Below are 8640 nucleotides of genomic sequence, written 5' to 3'. Positions count from 1 at the left end.
ATATATATATATATATATAATTTGTTCCTTTCAGTAAACTTTTGAAATAGGACTTATTAGGAACTTTATAGTTCATTATAACAGAGCTGAAATGGCTGCCCAAGGTTCCTGAATCTGTAAGGGCTGAGGCCATGACTAGTACACAAGACTGTGGACCTCAAAGACTGCATTTGAACATTATTGCATTACATTGCCCACTGAATGATATTGATATGAAGAGTTACAGGCTTAGATTGGGGTTACAGCTTCCTCTACAAAGCTAAGCAGAAATAGATATGTGTATGTGTTTAACTAGGTCCCTTTGCCTCTCTAAGGTTATGGATGTGTCCTGAGTAGGGACACCAGAAATGCAAGTAGGAACATGGATAGAGAGGGAAGAAAAAGAGAGAAGAAAAAGGCATGAACAGGAAGACCCTGGAATCGCAGCAGTCCCTGGGGGAATCTGGGTGCCTCTGGGTGCGGTGGATACTCAGGGAAGCCTGAGCAGTGCCTTGCACTTCCTTCTCTCCTCACTTGCTCCTTCATGCACATGTTTGTGAGTACCTGCTCATAGGACAGGCACTGTAAATCAAACGGTGTCTGCCATTATAGCTGGGGGATTTGCACAGTAAACAAAATTTAGATACAAGGTTCATGGTATATTAGAAAGTGTGATAAAAAAGTGCATAGCAGGGGAGGCAGATTGGGAGCCCAAGGGAGGGGTTTGTAATTTTAAATAGGGACACTGAAGAAGGCTTCCCTAAGATATTGACATATTTGCAGAGTCGTGGAGGAGGCTATGGGTGTCTGTTGTCATATCTGGGACAGGGTACAGCAAAGGCAAAGACGGGCATGTGCTGTATGTTTGAGGAATGGTCTGGCAGCCATGGTGCCTGGAACAGGGCACGAATGGTGGTCAAGGCAGTCAGAGAAATAAAGGGGGTTAGATGGGGAGAGATGCATTTATAGAGAGCAGAGTGTTAGCAGTGAAGCTGCTGGGAACTTTGTATTATAGAGAGTCCTTCAAGTGCATACTGAATTTGTACTTAGGTGCCACAGGCACTGAGACACAGGGAATTGGATAGGGGAAGAATCGTGTCCTTCAGTGGTGAGTAAATAACACACACTTGGTTTGAGAGGCTCCTTAGAGCAGCAGTCACCAACCTTTTTGACCTCACGGACCACCAGTGGTCCACAGACCACCGGTTGGTAACCACTGCTCCAAAGGTTTCCTTAAACCAGCAGTCGCCAACCTTTTGGACCTCACGGATCACCAGTGGTCCACAGACCACCAGTTGGCGACTGCTGCCTCAGGTAGGACAGAGTGGGAAGGTGTGAGATTTCATCACACTACTGCAGTTTAGAACTTACGAGTTGTTTATTTCTGGAATTTTAAAAAAAATATTTTCAGGCTACTGCTGACTGTAGAAAATCCAAATTTTAGAAAGTAAAACCTCAGCTAAGGAGGGGGAAATACTGTACTTACCTATATAATAAAAGCCTAAGCTACCATTATGGCAGAACGACCAGAATGACCAGTCACTATGATGTGCACTGACCACCAGGGGGCAGATGCTCAATGCAGGAGCTGCCCCCTGGTGGTCAGTGCGCTCCCAACCAGAAGCCAGGCTCATGGCTAGTGAGCGCAATGGTGGTGGCGGGAGCCTCTCCTACCTCCCCAGCAGTGTTAAGGAGCAGGGAGCAGGCTGGCGGTAAGGAGCGAGGGCTCCCAGAATGGAAGAGGGCACAAGCCGGGCTGAGAGACCCCTGCCCCCATGTACGAATTTTGTGCACTGGACCTTTAGTGCTGTGATTAAGAGCCCAGACTCAGAAGAGCCCAGATTCACAAGCTAGACATCCTCCAACACATAACTTTGTACTCAGGGGCAAATTTCTGTGCCTCATTTGTGAAATGAAAAAGGTGGTACACCCTCTGGGGCTGGTGTCTAGATCAGCTGGGCTACTACATAGGACATTGCCTGACATACAGTCATCAAGACTGGTCCCTAGAGGAGGTGTGAATCCCTAGGAAGTGGGTCGAAATATCCTCAGATCACCATCAGCACCTTTGAGCCACCTTATACCCATTCCCAGTGCATTTTTTATTTCCATGTTTTCTAAATCCAAATTCTAATGGTTGAACAATTTCACTGAAACCCAATCTTTGTATTTGGTTCTCTGTTTAATCAGAGCATCTTTTTATTTCTTCATGGACCAGTCATGTTTACCCGCAGCTCTAACAATGCATCCCAGCCTTCAAAAAGAAAACAACAATAGCAGCAACAAAGTCGTGGAGGCTGTGTAAACTTGTCTTACTTGGAGTTAATGTGAAAAATGTGGAGAAGAAAATAACGAGGGGAAATTTGGGAAATTGGGCAATGATGTTTAACCAGAACGACAGGAGTGTCTCTGCATGTAAATGCACCACTGCTTTACTGCCTCGCAGGTGGTGGCTGCCATCCTGAGGTTTTATCACATCATAATGCGGTGATGAGGTAGTTTTCTGCTTTTTTTAGTCTTCCCACTCGCAGATGCCAACAGTGATTATTTGTAATTCCAGAAATAAAGATGCTCAAAAGCAACATCTGTGATTCCATATTTTTTCTGCAGGATGCAAAATGCATGTCTTATTCCTATCTGTAAATGGGGAATGTTTGCAATCTGATGTGGTTCCTCAGTAGTTGATTCAGCGTGGGTCCAGACTGACTCAAAGATTTTACAAGGCAGCCCAGGCTCTTGGTACCTACACAGTGTGTATTCTCAACCTTTTAATCCCCATTTTCTTTAATACAAATAAGAGAGAGTTTTATCAGTTGATTCAGATGAGTGGGAGTGTGCCATGGAAATTTCAACGAATTATGCATAAATTACAGTACCCATTTGGGGGCTTAAATGCTATTCTCCACTACGCGGAACTGGCATGGATTTTATTTGAACTGAAATGGCACACAGTGGCAGGCAATTATTTTTGTTATTGTATTTCCTATCCTGGCTTCCAGAACCTAAGGACAATGGAAGGGGATGTTCATTTATAATTTGACCTCCTGAATTGTTCTTGAAATGCAATTTAATCCCCCTATCAAGCAAAGTCTAATGTTGTATTTGCCAGCAAAATAGTCATTTGCATTTTTTATTGACAATACAAATTGTGTTAAATCAGGCAGCCGGCGTGTTAGCATTTCCAAATGATTGAAGACCCCCAGGTTTGTTAAACTACATTCCATTTTGGGTCAAATGTATTTTGTTCTTTTAAATGATCAGAGCACATAAAGTTGCTTTTTAACATTGTGCTTTAAAAATAAAATTACCCAGGCCCCACATAGGTGTATTCACTTGTTTCCAGAAGGAAGCTGGGAAGCTCCTCCATTAAGTTTTCACATTTACAGGTTTCAGGCCAGCTCAGGGGAATAGTTAGAACACATTTCTACTAACTTATTAGACTATTGAAAAGACTGTGTTCTGGACCACAGATCAAAAGGCTGTGTCCTTTGAATAATCCAGAAAGAAAGTGACAGTGAGTTTTCCTGTCTCCAGCTATGTGAGACTTTATTTATAAACTGGAAGGACAGTGTCCCTTCACTTTCTTTAGGATTTTCATGAGGTTTTTATCCTTTGAGGGGTATCATAATTAAACTGGGCCAGAAGTCCAACTCCACTTCTATTAACCAGAAGCCTCAGGCAGGTTCATGAATCCCTGACTCGTTTTCCTCATCTGTATAGTGCTTATAATAATAGCATTTACTTGGTAGGGTTGTTTTAAGTCAGAGTTCATATATGGAAAGCTTAAAATATTGCCTGGTCTGTGGGAAGTGCTACTTACATTTCCTATTATATTATCATTCTTCTTATTACTAGCATTTCCTCACAGGGTTATGTGTAGTTAAGTCAATTATATTTGTGAAGTACTTACAACAAACCCTAGCATGTGATAAGTCCTGTGAGTGTTTACTATTATTTATTAGTTTTTTACATTTTATTAAGTGCTTACTATATGTAAGACATATGTTAGGAATCCTCGTATGTAGCAACTTTTGAGGGGGGAGGGTTATTAACTTTACAGATGAGGACAAAGGCTGAGTGGGTAAGCCACTCACCCAGGTGAGTCTCCTGAGTGGGCAGCAGCCAGGATGGGAGAGCAGGGTAGCCACAAGCAGGCAGCCTTTCCTGTTTGGGCTTCCTCCTGCCTCAGCGCCCTGGGCATGCAGTCAGTCCACTCCAGACAAGTGTCCTCTGAGCTGCATTCCAGGCTCTTTGCTCACACAGAGGGCTGCACAGTTTAGTCTGGCCTCCATATTCATGGTGACCTTGGCCATGTCACACTGCCCCGTGCACACCCCCAGGACAGCTTCCACTTTCCTGGTTTTCTTATTTCAAGGAAATGGGTCCAAGTCCTGGGGACCTATTTCTGTTTCCTTTTCCCCGAAATACCTGCTATAGCTCTATCACTGCCTTCCCTACCTCCTCCAGCCCAGTCTCTATCCTATTATTCCCAGTACAGTGTGCTTTGCCAACGTAAGGGCTTAAGACAACGACAGTGATAGTGATGGGCTCTAGTTTGTTTTGAAGGAGACATACAGTGATAATTGAAAAGATCAGATTTGTTTAGATTGGTCCACATAGACACAGATTAGAATAATAACAAACATTTTTTGAGAGTTTATTATGTGCCAGAACTGTTCTAAGCAATGAATATATATAAACTTATCGACTCCTCACAGCAACACTAGGCATTAGGTACTAACACTGTCTGCAAACTACAGATAAGTCAGCGGACCACCGTCTGCAGGGAGATGGATAGGCGTGTGAGGCGCAGAACTGGCTGATCTCTAAACGTTCAATTCTGTGTATCCTTCTCTGTGTTAATTAAGCAGAACTCCTCTAACACCATGCCCCTGTAGGAGATGCCAGGGAGTGGAGGACTAAGAGGGGGCAGGAACAAGAGTTTATGGGGGCATGTATGTGCCAGTCACAGGGCTACATCCTCTACTCATGTTGTTGGATCCCATGTTGACAATAGTCCGATATGGTAAGTAGGCCCATTTTCATGTTAGAGGTGAGGATGCTCAGACCCTGAGCCTCTAGGTGAGTTGCTTTACCTCACAGTTACCTGGAAAAGTTGGGATAGCAGCTCAGCTCTATTCTGCTGTGTTTAAGTTCTTTCCTCGCTTCCTCCTTCCAGCTTTAAGATTATGGTGGGTAACAAAACAGGCTAGATATCTACCTTAAGGAGGCTTACATTCCAGTCAGGGACTCAGTCAATAAACAAATAAATAAGCAGATCATGCCAACTACTTTTATTTTTAAAACAGGAATAATGAGAGTATTTAACTAATAGGTTATTGGGAGGATAAAACAATATAGTCCTCATAAAGCGATTGCCATAGTGTCTGGCATTATAGTAAGTGCACACTAAATATATGCTAGCTGTTCTTACTGTTATATTGTTATTGGTTTTATTGTTAGCGGGCAGTTTCTTTGCTAACATGTATGGATACAGAGAATCAAACAAAACAACACAGCCTTGCTTTGTAAGGGCTCACCTGTTCAGACTTGTTTATCAATAATAATTTCTAATGTTAAGTGTAATGATGGAACAAGGGGCAGCAGTAGCATAGGTGAGGGAGGGATTGAGGATGCTTGGCAGTGAATGGGAAGAGATGGGCAATGGTGATGTAGTCAGGGATGGGTGTTTACAGAGAGAGGGTGCTCTTTAGATGGCTAAGGAAAGGAGACTGACTTCACAGGGAAGAGGAGAGGGAAGGGTAGTCCTGACTGAGGGAAGAGCATATGCTCAGGATGTGCTGAGCCACAGAAGGGTCACACCTGAGGGGAGGAGCTGCAAGTATTTCCAACAGGCTGAGTGAGGGCAAGGCCATGCAGCAGACTTGAGCCCGATTCCTGAATGTCTCCTTTGTCCCAGGTGCTACCCTTGGCCCTAGGGACACAGTGAGCAGTGAGGTGCAACCCCTGCTCTCCAGAAGCACGTCCCACAGGCACTCAGTCTTCTCATTTGCTAAGTGGGGGAGGGGAGTGAAAGAAGCCTAAATGGTTTTAATGTAGCTGCTCTGTGTCAGACTCAAGGCTAGGTGCTTGGTGGACATGGTCTCATTGAACTTCTAGGTCATTATTATTCTCTCCCTTTTACAGATGAGGAAACTGAGGCTTGGTGAGTTTAAACGAGTTGTCCAGAACTGCCCAGCTGGTGAGTGGAGTGTCAGGGATTCTGATTCAGGTTTCTCTGATTCTGGAACCCATGTGCTCCGCTCAAAACACTGCTTCCAGAAACGTGGGTGGTAATACAGGCATCACCCCTGGTGGTGGAAAGCAGCAATATCCCAGAGCATTTCAAAGCCAAATGCAATATCACCAGGTGCTGGGGGGAGGGGGTGTCATTTTATTTTAAGGTAAAAGAAAAGCCCCTCCTTTGGGACTGCAATAAATTTCCACAAGCTTGTCAGTTCTTAGGCACACTGATTTAGCTGGAGTGGAGCTGTCCATGGTGCTTAAGCGAAGGCAGAGGACTTGATTGTAGTTCAATGCCTTAGCTGTCACCCAGCTGCCTTCCTAAATATAATCCTTATTGCCCTGCTCACCCCTCTATAAACACCACTGCGATGAAAACATAAAACATTAAAAACATCCCCTAGGTGACTGCTATCGCCTTTTGAATTAACACCAGAAATGCTCATTTGAGAGATGTGGTTTAACTCCAGCAATATTTCTTGATGGTTTAATGAATATCATATGTTATATTTTAACCTAATATAGCACCATCAATTATTTACTTATTGATTGACCTCTTCCAGATTATTTAATAGTAGATTTTTCACTATTGAGAAGATTTAATGCTGAGCACTCCGGCACCTGCTTTCTCTGTTATGAGTGTCCTCTGAATATAGAGGTGTGTGTGTCTGGGTGTATACATATATTCTGAGAGAGACAAATTGCAGAGCATACTGGAATTAATGAACGTGATGCATAAATAACCTTGCTAAATCTACACATTAAAAAGGCACAAATTGCAGATGACAGTGGAGAAGGCTTTCACAGAGGCCAATAATCAAGCGCGCACAATTTTAATTACTGTTCAAATATGCAAAAAAGCAGAAAGGCAACCCTGGAAATGGAGGATGGGTTGCAAATTCGGTGAAAATGTAAAATATGAGTATAATGGCCCATAAAAGCCTACCGAATAGTGACTTCATAACCAGGAACTAGAGAGCAGTATAGAACCGTGTCCGTTTAGCCTGTGTTATGGGACACAGTATTCAGCTCTCAAGGGCCTCTCATTGGCTGTACAGGAAAGATGGAGGATGAATCTGGAATACAGGCTGCCTGGGTTCCACTTCTGTCATGACACTGATTCATTTTGTGACCTTGGGATTAATTGGTCTGCTAACCCACATCTCTTGACCAGAGTCTAGTTCTCCTTGCATTGGACTCTGGCTGCTCTGTGGGCATTGTTCTATAAGGGTGGGTGAGGGTTTCAGAATAACTGTAGCATATGAACTCTGGAATTATAGGAAGGTGGGATGCTGGGATAGCAAATTTACTCAGATCAGAAGACAGTTGAAATTTGTTTCTTGAAGGGTTGTCAACATAAGTAATTTGTCCTAAAGTCCCCTTTTCATGTCAGCCATTAGCACTCTTCATATATTAATGTTATTACTGATCATTTTATCACTGATAGCTATAAATTGATTTATACTTTGCAAAGTAAATATCTAGATACATTATTTCATCTCATAAACCACATGGACAGACATCACTTCAAGCAGGTGTCCAAGTTCCTCCCCAGTCATTTTAAGTCAGTGATAGAAATAAGAATTCTGTAATGGCCTCCAGTGTGGAAACTGGTGGAATAGAGCAAAAACTGGTCATCAGATGACCTAGCATGGAGTCCTGGCATTTCCGGTTATTTGTTTTGGGACCTTAGTCAAATAATCTAAACCTCATGAAAGTCTTCCTGCCCATATTCTTACAACATTTGAAATAAACCTGACCAAGAAAATGACATACTTGCTATTGGTGAATACAGTGAAACGTGTAGGATTCTTCTAACCTCAGGCTGTCAAGTCCCTGGCATCTGGGAGACCACAGCCCACTTTGACAGTGGACATCTCTAATCTCCTGTGGTATACTTCCACTGACTCAATGTGCAGCCTCAAAATACGTTCCAGTACAACACTCAGTGTTCAAACCTGGCAAGTGAGATGAAAAGTCACCTGCCCTTTTATCCCTGGCCCAGATATGGGACACAAGATCTGCCATCACCCGCCCCCACTCCTCAGAGGTTGTCATTTCTCTTTGCCTCTATAATATGGCCCACAAAACTCATAAACTGCCCACCCCTCAGCAGCTAGGTAGATATGTTCTGTACTACTAGTTAGGTGTCATCTGTGAGAAATGTCACCCTGCAGGATGCAGCAGCCGTCATGGTTACCAAACAACCTGGTGACGCCAAGAGATGTGTATTTTTAGACCCTAGAGACTCAGTCACTTGTGATCTGCTGTGATTAGATTCCTTTCCCAAGATGTGACTTGTGGGGTCCTTAGAGATCCCAATTATTTTTAAAAATCACTGAAGGTTGATTTTTTTTAATATATATTTTTTTCATATTGGGGGGAGAGAGAGAGAGAGAGAGAGAGAGAGAGAGAGAG

General features: G+C 43.2%; 1 protein-coding gene across 3 annotated transcripts in view; it reads left to right on the top strand.

The window, feature by feature from the left end:
- DAB1 (Dab, reelin signal transducer, homolog 1 (Drosophila)) overlaps positions 1-8640 on the top strand; it is a 1114753-nt gene that overhangs the window by 815498 nt on the left and 290615 nt on the right. The window lies entirely within an intron of this gene.

This window comes from Myotis davidii, unplaced genomic scaffold, assembly GCF_000327345.1.
Source record: "Myotis davidii unplaced genomic scaffold, ASM32734v1 scaffold79, whole genome shotgun sequence".
Classification (NCBI taxonomy): domain Eukaryota; kingdom Metazoa; phylum Chordata; class Mammalia; order Chiroptera; family Vespertilionidae; genus Myotis; species Myotis davidii.
This window is presented reverse-complemented; position numbering and strand designations above follow the sequence as displayed.